The sequence below is a fragment of the Callorhinus ursinus genome, unplaced genomic scaffold (assembly GCF_003265705.2).
Source record: "Callorhinus ursinus isolate GAN/ISIS: 27379988/994484 unplaced genomic scaffold, GSC_fseal_2.0 scaffold1, whole genome shotgun sequence".
NCBI lineage: Eukaryota > Metazoa > Chordata > Mammalia > Carnivora > Otariidae > Callorhinus > Callorhinus ursinus.
The window spans coordinates 9,228,494-9,248,574 of NW_027397063.1; positions in this window are offsets into that span (position 1 = coordinate 9,228,494).

Sequence of the window (20,081 nt, forward strand, 5' to 3'; positions counted from 1 at the left end):
CTGAGAAATGGGTTAAGGACTATCACCTCTTATGTAACAGCAAAAACAGAAATAACCCACAACTGGGGAGTAGTTTCTCAAGTTAGCCTCGGTGAGTGAATTCACCTCCAGAAAGAATTAGAAAAATACAACCTAGACAGCACAATGATGTCAGGATAAAGTTTGAAGAGACACAAGTTTAGAAGTGTCTTAGGTTCTATCCTAAGAGATAAAAAAGGACTTTGGCAATAGTTGTGATCTCTTGGTGCCAAAGCCATTCATTGGCTAAATAGTATTTTATACCACTATAATAGAAGTAAAGGAAGTCAGAGAAATATGCAATATTAGAGAATATATATTTTCATTTGGGATTGTTTTGGAAGGTTCAGGGACATTGCTACATGCTACACTCTGTATTTAAATTTTACATCTTTTAATGCATGTTGAAAATCAAAAGTTACATCTCACAAATTTACTTATAAATTGATGACACATCTAACGTTCTTAGAATTCTCTAGTTGAAATCAAGAACCAGATAGTATAAGAGTCAGAGACAATCATATTAAAACTAAGTCCCATTTATTTAAAATGATCCCATGTATGTATACATGTTGAGATAACTCAGAAACCAAAATCTCTTGAGTTTAAGATTAGGAAGGAAAATCTGATGTTGAGAATGAATAATCTAAAGCAAATTACAGTTCCTTCTATTGAGGACCACAAAAGCTGCATATTTATAAGTAGCCACCCTGCATTAATGGTGATGCTTGATTTCACCATTCTATCAGTCACAAAGATGATAAAAAATCAATACCAATAACAGGAGATAAATAGAACCAAAATCTGTCACATAGAGGAACAGATTAAGAATGATCCTCTTTTTCTGACAAATATGATATGCAATGTTCAAGCAAATTTACCACTGTTGCTTTCAAGAAATGCAATATCAAGCTGGAGCATTTATTGGAATCCCAGCATAAATATTAAAATAATACTAGAACATAATAACCTTAAAGTGGCATTGTTGAGCATTTACTATGTTCCAGGTACTATACTTACATGCTTTAAGTATTAAATTAATTATGCAATTTCATGATCAAAACAAAACTTTGAATATCATTACCCTGATTTTATAGATGTGGAAAGTTAAACTTAGGATGGTTAAAAAAAATGTCCAAAGTCATACAGGTGTGATGTGGAAGAGCTGGAGATATAGGTGGAGTGGGCCCTAAGCAGTCTGACTCCCAAAGACTTGCTCTTTACCATTACTCTGTGTGTCCCTATTGACATTTTGGGTCTCAAATATTGTGTGTGTGTGTGTGTGTGTGTGTGTGTGTGTGTGTGTGTGTGTGGTGGAAGGCTGTTCTGTGCATCATAAGATGTTTATTGGCATCTCTGGTTTCTACTTTCTTGATGCAATTAGCATTGTCCCAATTGTAACAACTAAAAATGTCTCCAGACATTGCCAAATATTGCCTGTGTGTGTGCTGGTAGCAGATTAGTAGGGTTTTCTTTTCCTCCAGCCTGGGAGTCACTGCTCAATGGTTATTTGCATAATATTAGTGGTGTCAGTGGTACAACTTGATGAAGAAGGTATGTGTTGAGTTTCCAATCTAGACTGACTCAAGGGTAAATAAAGACTATACCTCTCTGGTATAAAAAAGAGAAAAAATTCACAGCGCTCACCATAGCACATACCCTCCCCAATGTCTATCATCCAGTACCTCTGAAACAAATAATACAATATATATTTTTAAAAAAAAAGAAGAAGAAGATAGCAGGAGGGGAAGAATGAAGGGGGATAAATTGGAGGGGGAGATGAACCATGAGAGATGATGGACTCCGAAAAAAAACTGAGGGTTCTAGAGGGGAGGGGGGTGGGGGGATGGGTTAGCCTGGTGATGGGTATTAAAGAGGGCACGTTCTGCGTGGAGCACTGGGTGTTATACGCAAACAATGAATCATGGAACACTACATCAAAAACTAATGATGTAATGTAGGGTGATTAACATAACAATAAAAATTTTAAAAAAGAGAAAAAAACAATAATGGGATAATTAATCACATTTTCACCATGAGGGAAATCTCTTAAACTCTATCTCTTGCATCAGACAAAAAATGATGGAGGTGACTTTCTTGGGATTTAACCCTCATCTCAGTATGTTCTCACATGCTCTTTGCTAAACACTGGTGAAGAACTAGAGTTTTCCTACAAGCTTTGAATAAAGCTACTACAATTTCTCTGTTGTGTTCTCAAACCTGGAAAGACAAATGGATCTTTAGGCGGAAGGTCAGGTGAGGGGAGAATTATTGAATAAGCAATAGCTATTCATTGCAGACCAGATCTCTGGTCAGCTGACCTCACTCTGACAGTTTTTTTCTGTATGCATTCCAAGTTTCTTCAGCCAGTTCCCTATGTTACTTGTATTTATCATGTGTGTGTGTAAGTCTATGGTTTCGTGGCTGACAAACATCATTTAAATGAATAAAAATCAAGAAAAACTTGGCTGTCACTTCAAGCAATGCAGTACCAACCAAGCCAGTAATTTTGATTTTTTTAATGAAAATTTTATTTCTGTTGTATTTTGTGGGTCTGTGTAGAAGCAAATAGGGTAAATGATGTTTTGAATATATCAATATGTTAATGTAATACCAAAAGTAGGGTGTCTCAGAATTATGTTATAAAATCAGTTTACACTTATAGGGATTTTCTGTTAATTCCTCAAAGTTATTCTCCAAAAATGTCTCAGTATCTTATCATATTTATTATAGAGAAAAATAGCTATGTTTATTTTCCTTAAAAAATAAATTTAAAATCTTAACACATATGCTTACCTTAAAGACTTAAAAACTACTAGCTCACAAATATTTATTAAGGTCATATGATTTTCAAGGAACTTGGCTAAATATTGTGAGTAGTTACTATGAAAAAATAGGACATATATCTATATTCGAAGTACTTATGATGAGATAGGTATAAGACAAATATAACCATGACCGTGATACACGTTTGTGTAATATGAGTGCCCAAGAAACGTTCAGATGAAGAACACTGGGGTTTAGTGTCTTGTCTCAAGAGATTATTTTGAGCTGGAGAATCAGAAAGGCTTTATGGATGAAGTGGTGTTTGAGATGACACTTGGAAGAGTTGCAGTAAATGAAGATGAGAGGGAGGAAAACGCTAGCCTCTGTGAGCAAATAAAAGTGCAGCGAGAGTACAAAGTCCACATTGTGTTTAAAGAGTCATGAGCAGAATGCGTTGGCTAGGGATTAAGGTATACATGTGAGCACTGCAAAGATAAATTAGACCATATGACCAAAGCCAGACTGAGGGTAACTGACTAGGCGTAGTGATTCGTCGCAGTTCTTAACAAGTGGAATGATAAATAATCAAACGGCATTTAAGAAATGCAATTCTTGTAGCAGAGAGTATTCTGGATGAATTAAATGAAGAGAAAGTTGCAGAGAGACTGAGGATCAGGTTTTCCTAAATTATCAGTAAGACATCATGAAAGCTGACCTTGTCACAGTTGTGAAATAAAGGAGGGAATCAATTAAAAGACTTTGAGGAAGTAGAATCCAGGTCACTTGTCCATTCAGTTGAATTTATGGGATGGGGAAGACTCTCTGACTGGAGAAACATATTACTTTACAATTAATTCTTTCAACAAATATTTATTAACTGCATAAATTAATTTGTCACTCCCTAGAAATCTCCCAGTTGGGGTAGGCATATTGAGTAACATATTTTAAAATGGTTTCTTACCTACTGGTGCTTTAGCTATTTGGGGGCAAATTACATATATAATATATATATATTATAATGTACACACATATATACATTATATATACACACAGATATGCGTACACATTAATTGTATGCAATCTATAATTTTAATCTCTACTAGTGTACTACCGTTTTCAAAAACCAAGTCCATTTTAGACATTAGAAAAATTATGGTAAATTACCACTACCCTATGGGAAGATCAAACTTTGAAAACAGTGCTTATGATGGCAATTGTCATACTGATAATATTGGTAATAATACAAAACACTTGTTGAATACCTTCCATGGGCCAAGAACTATACCAAAGATATTACAGGCAATAGCTGACTGAAACTTAACAATCAGGTTATGAGGGAGAGACTTATAATCCTCCCTTTTTAGGTGAGGTACAAAGAAGTTAAAGTAAGTTGCTAAACTCATAAAGGGGTAAAAGAAAAATAATAGGAAACTGGACAGTTGAATTGGAAGTCCGTTCTGCTGATCTGACCACCAGCCTATTGTAGGTATCAGCCTCTAAGAAAGAGAGACATAATCCACAGTCAATGCACAGGAGAACTGCTAGGAGAGTGAATAAATTGACATAGATCATATGCAGAACAATTAAAGAAAACTGGGAAATTTTGTCTGGGAAGAAAAGTCTTAGAGGGACGGAGTAGCATACATTTCTTAATAATTGTAATTTGTTTTGTCTTGCCCCTAGAAAACAGACAACTGAAGGAAAGAGGGGCAGATTTTAGTTCAATTTGAAATAAAGTTTTCCAACAGCTAAGTGTTCAGAAATGGGGTGAGCAATATCCAGAGGCAATGATTATCTCAGATTTGAATACTAAATTTGAACAACACTTAGTAGAAGCAGTGTAGGGAAGGTTCAAGCTTCCCATTAGGCTTTCAAGTAGATGACCTTTATATTTTGTTTAAATCTTAACTTTCCATAGGTGCATGATTATCAGTTAAAAGAATAATCCCCCCAATGACGAGATAGACATTTACATGTTACTGTCAATGTAATTGACAGGTAAATTTACCTTACAGGGTATTTTTAGAGATATACAAAATAATTTGCACAAAGCACTTGGTACATTGCTTGACATATAATAAATGCTTAATAAATATTGGCTATTACTCTACTTTTTAATGAAGTATAGTTGACGCGATATTACATTAGTTTCAGATGTACAACGTAGTGAATCCACAAATCTATGCTACCTTATGCTCACAGAAGTAGCTACCATCTATCACCATATATCATTACAATGCTACTGACTATATTTCCTATGTTGTCCCTTCATCCCCATAACTTATTCATTCCATAACAGGGAAGCTTATATCTCCCACTCCCCTTTACTTATTTTGCCCCATCTCTCCACTCCCTTCTCTTCTAGCACCCATCAGTTTGTACTCTGTATTTGTGGGTTTGTTTCTGTATTTTGTTTTTTTGTTTATTCATTCTTTTTTTTTTGTAAGTGAAATCATATGGCATTTATCTTTATCTAATTTATTTCCTTAGCATAATACCCTCTAGGTCCGTCCGTGTTATCACAAATGGCAAGATCTCATCCTTGCTGTTACTATACTTTTTCTTAACTACTCTTACATCATGAAGCTAAGCTCTAAGAGGACAGAGCTTTAAGACACACTTCTGAATTTTAAAATGTAAGTGATAGCTGTTTCCTTTAAAAGAAATGCTATTGCACATGTGATTCAACATTATTCACATGAATGCAAAGTTAAAATATAATTCCACATTGTAGGCTCCTAAAATATAAATCGATATACCACATATTTTAAAATATATAAGTAGGGCACCTGGGTGGCTCAGTTGGTTAAGTGACTGCCTTCGGCTCAGGTCATGATCCTGGAGTCCCAGGATCGAGTCCCACATCGGGCTCCCTGCTCGGCGGGGAGTCTGCTTCTCCCTCTGACCCTCTTCCCTCTCATGCTCTCTATCTCTCATTCTCTCTCTCTCTCGAATAAATAAATAAAATCTTAAAAAAAATAAAATAAAAAATAAAATAAAATGAAATATATAAGTAAATGTACATATTAAACAAACATATCTTTATTAAACGAGAGAGAGAGAGAGAGACCATGCCAGTACTCAGTAATAATCAGGTAATACCAGGTGAAGTGTTTCTTAGTCTCTTCCTTTAATTTAATATTACTACTTAATAAATTATATATTATTTTCCCCACACTATAAGCCAAAGCACAGACGTCAAGAAGAATTAAACTGTCTATAGCAATATTTTGTGGTGATAGAGTGGTTTCAAGAACAATGTGTGCCTTATTTCCAACCATAAACAGATCAATTTGTGTGCTGTGATAGGAGTGACTGGTATTTTTAGGTCTGCTTGATCATGCCACTGACTAGCTGATTCACTCATTGTCTAACATTGAAATTGGGATGAATTTCTCAGTACCATGAGATTGCTGTGCCTTTGTGTACATCTCATTCAACCACAGCTAGGAATAAACACACTAGCCAGAAGTCACAATCACATGTATTTCAGATACACAAATAAATTAGAAGGGGTCACAGAGCTCTACCCCTTAGAGTTTAGCCTATACAAAATAACATGAGTAATTACTAAAAGTTATATTATTAGCTAATATTTACCGAGTACTCACTATATATCAGATGATGTGCTGAGTGCTTATTTAGATTATTTCATGTATCCCTGAAAATAACCCTATGAAATAAATACTGTTCTACACTGAGTCATTATGTAAATTTCCATCTAGTTATTGTGGAGACTATAATGCTCTTACTGATGTTCTACAACAATAGAAAATTAGGATTTAAACAAAATATAAAAATTATCTACTTGAAATCCTATGTGATATGAGGGTTGAAATTTCTAAAGTTCAAATTTAGACAAAATTAGTATTTGTTCAAACTTAATATTCAAAGGGCACTTTGGTGGCTCATTTGGTTAAGCATCTGCCTTCAGCTCAGGTCATAATCCTGGGGTCCTGGGATCAAGCCCCACATCAGGCTCCCTGCTCTGTGGGGAGCCTGCTTCTCCCTCTGCCTCTGTTGCTCCCCCTGCTTGTGTTCTCTCTCTCTCACTCACTCTCTCTCTCTTCTCAAATAAATAAATAAAATCTTTTTAAAAATTTAATATTCAAGCATAAGGAACTCATCACCTTGGTGGCACATGGTACAATGTTAGGTTGGTATTGATTGTCTAAATTAACTTTTCTAAATTAACTAGAGTGGGGAGTGATATTTATTTATTTATTTATTATTATTTTTTTAAGATTTTATTTATTTATTTGACAGAGAGACACAGCAAGAACAGGAACACAAGCAGGGGGAGTGGGAGACGGAGAAGCAGGCTTCCTGCCGAGCAGGGAGCCCGATGTGGGGCTCGATCCCAGGACCCTGGGATCATGACCTGAGCCGAAGGCAGACGCTTAACGACTGAGCCACCCAGGCGCCCCCATAGTGGGGAGTGATATTTAGTCAAAAAAAAAAAAAAAAAAGAAAAGGAGAGTGAGAGAAAGAGAGAGAGGCAATATATACATATAATTATATATATAATCACATGGGAAAGGAATTAATTAGATCTCTGTTTACTTCCAGAAGAAAGACTGAAAACTAATAAATGGATAGGGTGCTGCCTGGGTGGCTCAGTTGGTTAAGCATCTGCCTTCAGCTCAGGTAATGATCTTGGAGTCCTGGACTCCAGCCCCATTGAGCCCCAATCGAGCTGCATAGAGCCCCACATCAGGCTCCCTGATCAGTGAGTGGTCTGCTTCTCCCTCTCCTTCTGCCTCTCCCTGCTGCTCATGCTCCTTCTATCTTTTGCTCCCTCTCTCTCTCTCTCTCTCAGATAAATAAATAAAATATTTTAAAAAGACCAATAAATTGATGTAGCTATAGGGTCATTTCTTTGATGTCATAAAATACAATAGATCTTAAATTCTAGCCATATACTCATGGAAGGAAGGAAGGAAGGAAGGAAGGAAGGAAGGAAGGAAGGAAGGAAGGAAGGAAGGAAGGAAGGAAGGAAGGAAGAGAGGGAGTGGAGGGAGGGAAGGATGGAATGTGTGATCTTGTAAAGTACTGAACTTCTGCGATGACACAATTCATTTAGATTCTGGGAGTCTATTTATCTGACTATTATTTCAGGTACAGATTCCTGTGGATTGATATAAAATCAATACATTTATAACAGACCTTAGAAATTGAAAATCTTAGGGGTACCTCGGTGGTTCAGTCTGTTGAGTTATGGACTCTTGGTTTCAGCTCTGATGATCTCCTGGTGGTGGTATCAGAGCTCCCCATTAAGCTCCATGATCACTGGAGTCTACTTGGGATTCTGTCTTTCTCTCCCTCCCCCCTGCCCCTCCCCACTCTTTCTCTCTCTCTCAAATAAATAAATAAATAAATAAATAAAATCTTATAAAAATCAAATATCTTTTTTTAAAGATTTTATTTATTTATTTGATACAGAGAGAGAAAGCACAAGTAGGCAGAGCGGCAGACAGAGAGAGAGGGAGAAGCAGGTTCTCCACTGAGCAGGGAGCTGGATGTGGGGCTCGATCCTAGGACCCAGGGATCATGACCTGAGCCGAAGGCAGCCACTTAACCAACTGAGCCACCCAGGCGCCCCTAAAAAATCAAATATCTTAAAATGTGTTTGCTTTAATGCTACTAAAAGTCTGGAGAATATTTTGTAGTCAAAAAATTGCTTATCTTTCCTCTCAAATATCTAGGTAACTAAAGCTAAAGGAAATTTTGCTAAGAGTAAGTAGTAACATGTTGAAACATTCTTATTTAGTTGGCTTTAATAGAATAAATTCTATCCTAAGTGAATTTTCAAGATATGTGATATACAGTCAAGATTATATATCACTTCTGTTGAATATTCATGATTTTATATATAAACACCATTACCACTATCACCATCAAGAACAGCAAACTACATACTTAGTTTTTGGCTCAGGTGGTTTGATTTTTTGTTTTGTTTTGTTTTCTGTTTTTCTGATGACTACATTGTCTGTTGAGTTGAGTTGGGCCTTGCTGTATTAATACTCTTTAAAGATAATTGATGATTAAGGGATAAATGTTGAGTTCAGAGTTCTCAGAATGGATGTTCTCCAAGATTATATTAGAGAGATGCACTCTAATCAATCAGGAATAAGACTGGGGAAGCCTCAAAGGAGAAGTTTAGACAAAGGGCAGGATTCATTTTCTAGACCAAATGCCAGATTAATACTCCAGTTTCAGGTAAAAATGTTTAAATGGTCAAAGAGTCCCTATAGTCTTGAAAAATTAACTATTTAAAAGTCCTATTATAAGAATCGAAATAATTTATGAAATTCTACTAACCTTAGGATGAAGTATAACTAGACATTAGCCTCAGGCATATATAACTTTATAGGAAAAATACAGAGTGCCAGCAAGATCTTTGCAAGCTCATGCACATTCCTATTTATATGCATGTTTTAGAGTTCACATAGAAGGAAAGTAATTTACCAAAACCCTGAGGTCACTCATAGGACACAATTTCCTCTTACTTGAGAGATTCTATAATAGATGAAAATATGAGCCAAGTAAGTTGGTGGTAGTGGTGGTGGGGCACTTTTTATTGTCTTGATTTTCAAATATGTCAATAGTAAGGATTTAACTTTTAGGAAATAATTTTCTTGAAAAGGTAAAATCAATTTTGGATCTTCCTTTTTGAAGGTGAACTTTATATTTTTCAGATTTCAGAATCTAAAATTGTGAATTATTTTTCCTCATAGCAGTCCCTGCTAATGATAACAGAGGGGATTTGCTAAAAGTCAAAATTTATACTTGTATCTTAGAAGGCCAAGATAATTATAAGTTATGCAATATTCCCAAGATTGCACAGTCTCTTGAGTAAAAACATCACCTAAAGTTTTGGATTTTATCTTGTAATTCTGTTTTACGTATTTTTGGTTGATTGATTGATGAACATACATAAAATACTTTCATATGTAATGAAAATTCTATAATCTGATCATAAGAGCATTAGATAATATAAAGAAGAAAATACATGAGGAATGAGTTCTTAAAAGGATAATTATCTTTCATCTTTGGAAATAGAGATCTGTGTTTGCTTGTTAATGGTACACAAAATTTATATATCAAATACAGAAAAGCTGGAATTCCACTTCCAGGTGGGAGAGGTGAGTTAATGCATCCAACAGCTGAGAATTGCCAAGGCATTTCTGAGATCATGATCCTCCTGTACTGACTCTCCCTGATAGTGTGAGTTTTAAATTTCTCACTATACACCAAGGGGTTGCCTGCCATTAATTGTTTGGACTAATGCTGCTCAAGAGAACTTTATGAGATGAAAAAGTGCTCAATTACTATGCTACCAATTTTCTAGGACTTAGCTTCATGTGGCTATAAGGATTGAAATATGTTTAATGTGACTGAGGAACTGAATTTTTTATTTTACTTAACTTTATCTAAATGAAGCTTTAATGTAAATAGACATATGTGGCTATTGGCTGCCATATTGTATAGCTCAGGTTGGGCCACCAGACTGCCTCTTATAAATACAAACGTGGACATCAGAACTTGAGGATTTCTCCTCTTGAAAAAAATCTTCCTCTGGTGCAACCAAGGCTCCGTGGCGATTGGAGCATTTATTTTCAGCAACCCAGGTAACCATTGGTGTCCCCATACAGCAAAAGGATCAAGACTTAGAGGAAGAAGTTCTGGCATCCAGTACTCAAGATAATTGGAAGAGCATTGAGAATTGCAGGTAGGTTTTTTTTTTCCTTGTAGTATTATTTTAGCTACAGTGTGGGTCAATAGTCATGGTTGATCTGCAAGCATTAAAAATATTCCCAATATGTGATTCACTATTAAAATGAACAAATAAGGGGTACCTGGGTGGCTCAGTTGGTTAGCTCAGGTCATGATTCCGGACTCCTAAGATCAAGCCCCATGTGGGGCTCCCCACTGAGCAGGGAGTCGGCCTCTCCCTCTCCCTCTGCCCCTACCCCCTACCCCTGGTCCCCTGCTCATGCTCCCTCTCAAATAAATAAATAAAATCTTTAAAAAAATGAACAAATAATTCTTGTGTTCCAAGTGCCAAGTATATATTTTGCAATCTCACTTTTGTAATTATCTGCTTATAATTTGGAGAGTAAAATTAATTCTATCCAACATACATTAAGGTGTTTGTAATATGCAAGACTGTGCTAATCATATGAGAAGGTGAATAATACAGGGTCTATCCTCAAAGAATTTACAATCTGTGTTTCACAGCAGTCAGAGCAAAAATGTGAAGATGTCAGTGGCTGAAAAAAGTAATAGTGTCCTTGTGAATTTGAAGTAATAATTTCAAAAGAATGTCTGAGGCTGGTGGAGGAACAAATATGGAATCTTGTTTGCCCAGAGCCAGGAGTAGATAACATAGTGAAGTTTTAGAAGTTACACATACTATATTTGATGTCTGACTTTATTGGAATATACTGAAAACATTCTCTATGCATGAATTAAAAGTCAAATTATTTATGAATGATTAAAAAAATAGTGTGTATGTATCCATGTGTTAAAGGTGTTCTATCCCCTAAGTCACATACATGACAGATATTTTTTGGCATTAACAGGTATAGGAAAATGACCAGATTCTAGTGTTAGCACTAAACAAGTTCATTCTGGTAGTTATCCTCCTGATACCATGTATGGAAAATGCAATATGGCTACCATGCAAGAATAAGCTAAAAAGTTGGTTTATTAGCTGAACCTATCAAGTCTTTCTGGGTGTGAGATAGACAGGGTTCAAAGTTAAGATGTAGGAGTTCAGCAACAATATTAGCCCTATAGTGTCTCTTATTTGTTGAATAATACTCTGGTGTCTAGAGTTGTACTAAATATAGAGATATTCATAGTTCCAGTCAATCCTCAAAACAATTTTATGTTTTATGAGGTCTATCTTTATTATAATCATGTCCATTTGAGCATTAATTAACTTGCCCTAATTAGCATGAGCAAGTTCTTCCTTTTGAATGACAAAGTCTTTGGACCCTAAATTTCAATGGAAATATCTTATTGTTTCTCATACAAGGAAGGTATTAAGTTGAACCACATGAAATTGTCAAACTGTGTTGACCAAAAAATAATGGCAATTTATATGGTTTAAACTAATAAAATCAGCCTGTTGGAGCACTAAGTGATGCCTTGAAAGGTTACCTGCACTCTAAGATAATTTGTTATGGGTATCTCGGAGTTATCAAGCCTTTCTTACTTCCAGAATGAAATTTTCTTGCATGATAAAAATCTCAGGCTAGCTCAGGCAGAGTCTCACCTGGGGATGAAAGATACTCTTCATTCAGCCAAGAACTATTGGCATACTGGAAGGGTGTGTTCTCTTGGCTAAAATGGCAGTTCTGCTATTATTCTATTATCAGGAAATTATTCTGGTTGATTGATTTTTTGGTTGTTTATGTCACTGCAATGTGAATGCATCTTAACTTACTTCTCCACCACATTTTTGATTGAAATTTTTGATGCGTAGCTATGGAATAAAAATCATAGCCACACACACATAAAAAGGTGTTTTAGTTACTAGCAAGTAAACAAGAGACTTCCAGGGAGAGATGATGAGATTTTTCTTCTTTGACTGCTTAGGTTTTGATAAGGCTGCTGATGAAGTTAAACCATTAAGTCCTTTACTTCCCAAGGGGATGAGAGAGCCAGAAGGGATGGCATAATTGTCACCCTGTCTAGACCAAGCTGTGGTGTCATGGGAAAAATTATACTGAGAATGAAATCAGAGGACCTGGGTCACAGTGCTATGTAGCTTATGGTAAGGTACTCAATTCCTGAGCCTGAGTCTCCTCAAAATTAAAACTGATAATAATATTAATAATAATATTTACATGTCAGTAAAGCTATGAGGCTCAGTGAAAATGTATAATGAAGACATTTGTAAACTCAAAGTACAATGTGATTATAGTCTAGATCTCAACTGATGTCCGTTATATAAGTATGAAGAAAATAGCATATGTTGAATTTCTTTTTAGAATATTTATAACATTCCATGTTTCATTAAAGATTCAAATGTATTCCATTTTATGTAAATTTGAATTGATCTGCTCAGGAAAAATATCAAAGAATATAAACTCCTTTAGATACATTCTGAAAGCCTTAGGACTATGGCTTAGCCATAGTCCTAAGTTCCCTTTTGATCTCCAAAGTTAAGAAATACTTTGCCACTGTGCAAGGTAATTGTATGGAGCCATGCAGGAACTGAATAAGTCCTACCAAATTACTTTTATTTAATTTTATTAAAAAGAAAACCCTAAAGGTAGGTACTTTTCTAACCTCTAAGTTCTCATCTTCTGGTCTGGTTGTAACTGAAATTCAGTCTATAATAGTCTGGTCAAAAACCCTGTGGAGATATCTTAGTTTCACACTTTGTTAGAAATGCCAGATACTTCCTTTTCATGATACATTTCTTTAGAAGCTGTTTACTGAATTATTTTTGGTGTGGCTTAAATAAATATTCTTTGAACTCTCTGCCAAATGAGCTTTCCTTTATTTTGTATCACCTGAATTTCTTAGTAACATGCTAATTGAGAATGAGTAACATCTGAATTCAGACTTTCAATTCTGGCTGTAAATTAAATCAGTCTCATATACCTAAGTAAAGGACACTTCCAAATATCTCTAGTTTTTCTTATAATTATCTAAACAATCTACAGTTTCATAGATAACACATTTAAATAGAAAATTTATTGTCTATTTCCAATCTCTCTTGTAAAAATGAGTCTATTTAGGTGTAAAAGGTGTGAGTCACCAAGATCATTAATTAGAAAGCAAATTCATTCCAAGAACCACTAAATTGTAACCATCTTATTGTATATTAACATGAATCACATTTAAAAGCTTATTCCTTCAGAAGGTGGTCTTGATAGTACAAGCAGATGGGTACTGAACATAATCTGCCTTGTGTCATAGTTATTTAAGTATTTATCTATTTCCTTGAATAGATCTGAAAGCCTTTGCAACCAGATACAGTGTATGTCTCAATTTAGAGTCTCAAATAGTGTGGGTTTAAATGAGACTGCTTAGAATTAATATTTCTGATTATAAAGTATGAACTAATATTCTAACAGCTTGGATAATTATCTTTAAATAAGTGGGTTTTATTTGATTAAATATTTACTTTTGCTATTAACAACAGGAATTAGGCAAGAAAATATATACTAATATTGGGAGAACATGAACATGTACACTAATGTACACTGTATTAAATTATTTGCCAAATAATGCTTCTTAGTTAGTTCTATAACAATGGCAGTTTAATTATGTTAAGTTGAAATAAAGAAGAGAGTAATGTCAAGCAACTCTTAATTTCTAGCTTCTACTCAATCTCTTAGACTTTCTTTGTCAAACTACTGTCTTCAGGATGTGGTCCTGGAACCCCAAAGTGTCTTTCAATAGACCTAGGAGGAAAAAATGTGAGGGTTTTTAATAATGTTAAGACATAATTTGTTTTTTTCACTCTCATCCTCTTACCAGTGCATAGTGGAGTTTTCCAGAGGTTACAAGGCATGTATTGATGTCATCACTATAGCTGATAAGAGAATGTATTTTTTGAGTATTTTTGTGTTTTAAAATTAGTCAAGAGTGAAAAGGGTCTCTAGAAAAAAAAGGTATAAAAACCTGCTGCTGTAGAAGAAAATTTAACCCCATGAGAAGTACTAAAATAGGAGATTAATAGAACTATGTTACTTGACATTTACTTCCTACTTTTGAAGATGCAGAACCCTAATCTTCTGAAATCATAGAAGGTGTTTGCAAGAATGATACTTTTCATCTTTTTCTCCCTGGGACAGCTATAACTGAGGGTTGCCAGATGATTTTAATCAAAACGCTAGACATGCTTGGTAAAAATTTGTCTACCAAAAGAGAAATGCATGTACTAAGGGAAAATTATTTTCCTTATACTTAGCACACATTATAACATTTTTAATTTCAACAGCTCATCTTTTGTTTCCAGAGATAAAAGACAAATCTTTCATCTTGCCAACTCCAAACCAACAAAGTTGCATCCTTTACTCCAGCCTAATATTCTTTTAGCCATAGATATTTCATAAAAATTGAAATAAGGTATTAAAACTTTTTTAAAAACAAATCTGGAGCAGCAGTTCATTTTCCGCTATTTAAAAATATGTTCCTTCAAGAAAAGGGAACATCATGTCCAAAGCACTGGCTCCCTCATTGTGAAAAATTGGAGGGCTCACTTTTTTTTCCATGGTAAAAATATCCAGATCTGAATTACTTAGCCAAATTTGAGTGTTCCAAGTTTCATATCATGGATTTTTAACACAAAAATCACTTCTTAAGAATATCTGAGCACTCTTGATACACTTTCAGTCCTTCAGAATTGTATTTCTTGACTAATAAACAGGCATCATTTTTTTTTCTCCAAATGGGTTGTAAAATAATTATCAAAGAAAATGAAACCAAACTCACTTTTATTACTAAAGGTCAGAACCTAATTTCTTCTTATTTTATGGCTGCCAGTTTGCTTTAATTAACATTTCATAAGTTCTCAGTCTCAAAAGTACCCTGAAGATATACAATTAATGAGTATTTGTTAAAGGATATTGCTTCTTTAATTATATTATTGATTCAACCAAAAGGATGGTAGTCAGCACTATTACTGCCCTTCCCAGATTCCCTTTACTGGCCTGGCCATTGTGAGTGCTGGGAATCGTTCGCAGTACACTTTGACTTCTTCAGAGAACTGCCTTTAGGTGATGTTCCCTGACAGGTAACATTTGCCCTTCCAGGAGGCTAACATTGATAATAATGGTACAAAACCCTTTTCACCTTAAAAACCTTGTTGTGATTTACACCCGACTAAAGTCCCATAGAAAAATAAAAAATGGCTTGCAAACAAGGCCAATTCACCGAGTTGGCCAGCTCACTGAGTATTTCTGCATAAAGTTACATTGACAATGATATAATTAATCAGCAGATGATTTACTGAGCCCATATTCTGTGTCAGTGTTAGGTGTTGGGACAATAATTTGACAGAAAAGATCCCTGCCTTTGTGGTACATAAATTTTAATGGATAAAATAGATAAACACAGTGGCACATAAATAAATCAAATATTCATTTTGATGTGACATGAAGGAATCTAACAGAGGACTGAGTTAACGATAGAAAGAAATTTGTTTTGATGGGTTAGGCAGCAGTGACTTTTCTGATAAGATGTCCTCAGAAAAAGAGGAAGACAGCATAAAGCACCATTCAGAGCAGAAGGAAACCTCAGAAAGTGCCTGCAGTGGTACAGAGCAAAAGTATGCCTCAACCAGATTTGGCAGAGCCAGTGGCCATCAGGTTAATGAGGGATGAATACTTTTGGTGCCAGCTCTGAACAAACACATGAAATGATTGTATCTTAGTAATGCAGCGCAGGAAGGAAGGAAGGAAGGAAGGAAGGAAGGAAGGAAGGAAGGAAGGAAGGAAGGAAGGAAGGAAGGAAGGAAAAGAAAGAAAAAGAGAAAGAAAGAAAGAAGGGGGGGAGGGAGAGAGGGAGGATGCTCATCCTGGCCTACACTGCAGGCCAGATTTCCTGGGACAAGTACTGAAATCCACAGAAGAGAATCCTGACCAAACATGTAGACTGTTGCCTTTACCATAATCTAGAGCATTATGATAAGAAACTATAGTAGTATATGAGAAAATTCTTTAGACTTTATATATGTGTGTGTATGCTTTGATCCATCTACTTTGAGTTTATTTGCTTGTTTTTTAGTAAAATGGGGGATTGATCATTCTCAGATGTGCTAGCCATAGTCCTAAGTTCCCTTTTGATCTCCAAAGTTAAGAAATACTTTGCCACTGTGCAAGGTAATTGTATGGAGCCATGCAGGAACTGAATAAGTCCTACCAAATTACTACATTTCAATTTTTGGTGCCTATAGAGGGCAAAACCACATAAGTAGCATTCACTCCATACAGTGTTTTATCCTGAAGCTTAATTTGGCCTTGGAGCATTAATTTTATTACATATATATATTTTATATATAAATTTATTAACTTATTATACATACCTTCGTAGCCACTGGCATTCATTTGCCATGTCCTCAGTGAAAAGGGTAGTCCCATGAGCTGGCAATGGATAGAAGTTAACTGGGTTCCAAGTGCCCCGGTGGCTCAGTTGGTTAAGTGACTGCCTTTGGCTCAGGTCATGATCCGGGAATCCTGAGATCTTGAGTCCCTCATCGGGCTCCCTGCTTAGCAGGGAGTTTGTTTCTCCCTCTGACCCTCCCCCCTCTCATGCTCTCGCTTTCAAATAAATAAATAAAATCTTAAAAAAAAAAAAAGAAGTTACCTGGGTTCCATAGGGCTTTTTCTAAACTTTAGTCCCATAGATTTAACAAAGAATTTAATTGATTAGTGATGTTTACAGTATGAACACAGAATGTATTAAATAAATTTACTTTTATGAAACATAATATAGAGATGAGAAGCATTGTATGGAATTTCAACATAACATCTGAATGGAGATAGTATATTCACATTCAGTCTTTAATAAATTCTGTCTAAGTGATAATTCTAAGGTAACTCCTTATAGTAAATTTATTTGTATCCCTCCTATTTTTTTGTGTGATGATAGTTAACAAGGGTTAAAAACAAAACCAAAATGGTTTTTCTCTAACCAAAACCAAATGGTCCCAAAATGGTGTCAGTTAAGTACAATCATCAAACCCAGGCTTAATACCTAACTTAATGGCAGTTTCAACCTCCCCCAGAAATGTAGTCTTAACCAGTCAGTCAGGAATTTTCTGATCAGCCTTAGTGAGGTAATCTGTCCCCTGGGCCTTCTCCATTCCCCACAGGAAGATGAGGTAATCCAAATGATAAGACCCCTGCCCTTCCCAGTAAAGAAAGGTGATCAAGCCTGAAACAATTCTTTCTTTTCTTTTGCTAATAACTTTCTTGCTCCACCCTCCTTCCTATAGAAACCTTCCATTTTATATAACCTCTGGAGCTCTCCTCTACTTGTAAGATGAGATGCTACCTGATTCATGAATTGTTTAATAAAGCCAATTAAATCTTCAAATTTGCTCAGGTGAGTTTTGTTTTTTAACAGGTATTTAATTTTAATTGAAAAATGCATAAAATAATACTTTTCTTATATTCTATTCTTATACACCGATGTTTAATACTGTGAAAATATTAATGCAATTTGCATTTGCATTATATTCAGTGATTTGGGTGAATTGATGATTTGTGTTTATTGATAGATTTATTTAACCCCTCTCAATCTAAAAAAAAAAAAGAAGAAGAAAAAAAAAAAGAAAGAAAAATAATTAATTCAGTTGTCATGTACATGGTGCTGTTTCTAGATAGGGCTTATAAGAGTCAGAAGATGAATCAGTGCTATTTATTTCACTAATTTAGAATATTACTCAATGGTTATTCTGCTATTCTTCCTCACCTTCAATTTTAAAGAAATCCCAAAGGCAAAAATGACGGTTGAACAGCTCATGCCCATTCACTGAGTATATGGGAAACAATAATTTAGTCATTTATTCCATTTCAGTTGACATACCAAAACAAATAGCAACAACAAAAAAATGTCAAGTACCGTAAAGTACCCTATTATACTAGCAACTTTACATTTCATGAAGGCCGGAATGTGATGGAAGAAAGAAAACTCAAATTAAATACATTAATTTATATATTATCTCATATTCTAGTCATCATATCAGTGTTAGGGAACTTGGAGAGACTTCTTACTTATACCAACTTATTATTTTTTTGGTATCTTACTCTGTTAATATTCTATTCTTATCTCCCGGTATTATTGATGTTATTTATTCTTCATTAATCATAACTTTCTGAAAAATTATTCTGAAAATCTCTTAATTGACATAATTTTTAGATTTGATGTCTATTTTATTGCTTATTTACTGTATAAATCTACAAATACCTTCAGATATTCATAATATTCTCAAATTCTTAAGCTATTCTATTTTTGTTATTAGAGAAACAAAAATATTGTGACTAATGCTTTGGCTTGTTTGACCATGTGTTTTCATTCATTGGTAAATCAACAACATATAAGCTAGGAATCCTGTGTTTGAGCAGAAGGTAATGGCTGATGAGATCTTGGGGTATACTTCATTGGAAGTGGTTACCTGAGTTCTATGTGTGGGAATAGAGAACAACAGAATATTGAAGACTATAAGAGTGGGCTGTAGATTGAAAAATGGGTAGAGAGCATTTGGAGTGGCTGTAGAGAGCAAAATGTAGTCTCTTATGTCAAGCAGGAGACTGTGTCAAGCAGGGGCCTATGTCAAGCAATGGCACAAGCAGTTAAGGTACTGCAAATAGGAGATATCACCTGGACCAACGTCAGCTGATACCCCAGATCTGAGAACGAGCAGAAACAGAGGAGGTCTGCAGAGACCCAAAACTGATTAAATCCCTTTAAAAAGGGAAGGATTTTGGCAGCAAACTGTCAGACTCTTCAGATGTGACCCCTCTATGTCTGACCATTTAATAAAGGTAACTGCCGCCGCCTCCGAGCAGAATGGAGACCTTTCACTGCTTCAACATAAGAAGCCGTAAGCGCCAAGAACTGACCCCGACCAGACTGAGGCCTTATTTCAACTGAGAAACCAAGGACTGACTTCACATTTGGTTTCTTAATTTCCTGAACCCGTGTGTTATCTTGTTTGTTGTGTGGCTTGTCTTCTGTCCTGCTCTGCGTAAGAAGCCAAGTTCAATCACATGGTAAATTGTCGTTGAGTTTGGATCTTGAACTTGCCTTATAATTGTGATTTAACTTTGCTTTATGATTGGATAAAGCTGACACTGTGGAAAGACACAACTTGTGTGTGATGTGAGCTTCCACAGTGGGCTCATGACAGTGGCTCAGTCAGTTAAGTGTCTGACTCTTGATTTTGACTCAGGTCATGATCTGAGGGTCGTGAGATGGAGTCCCGCACGTTGGGTGTAGAGCCTGATTAAGATTCTCTCTCTCCCTCTCCCTGTGGCTCCTCCCCACCCCCCCTCCTTCTTTAAAGAAAAAAAAAAGAAAAGGCCAATGAACTTAACAGACATCTCATCAAAGAAAATATACAGACAAGTAAACATAGGAAAAGAAGCAACAGAGAGACACCATTACACATCAATTAGAAGAGCCAAAATCCCAAACACCAAGGATGCAAAGTACTGGAGAGAATGTGGAGCAACAGGAAATTTCATTCATTGCTGGTGGGAATACAAAATGGAACAGCCACTTTGGAGACAGTTTGTTAGTTTTGTATAAAACTAAAAATAATCTTA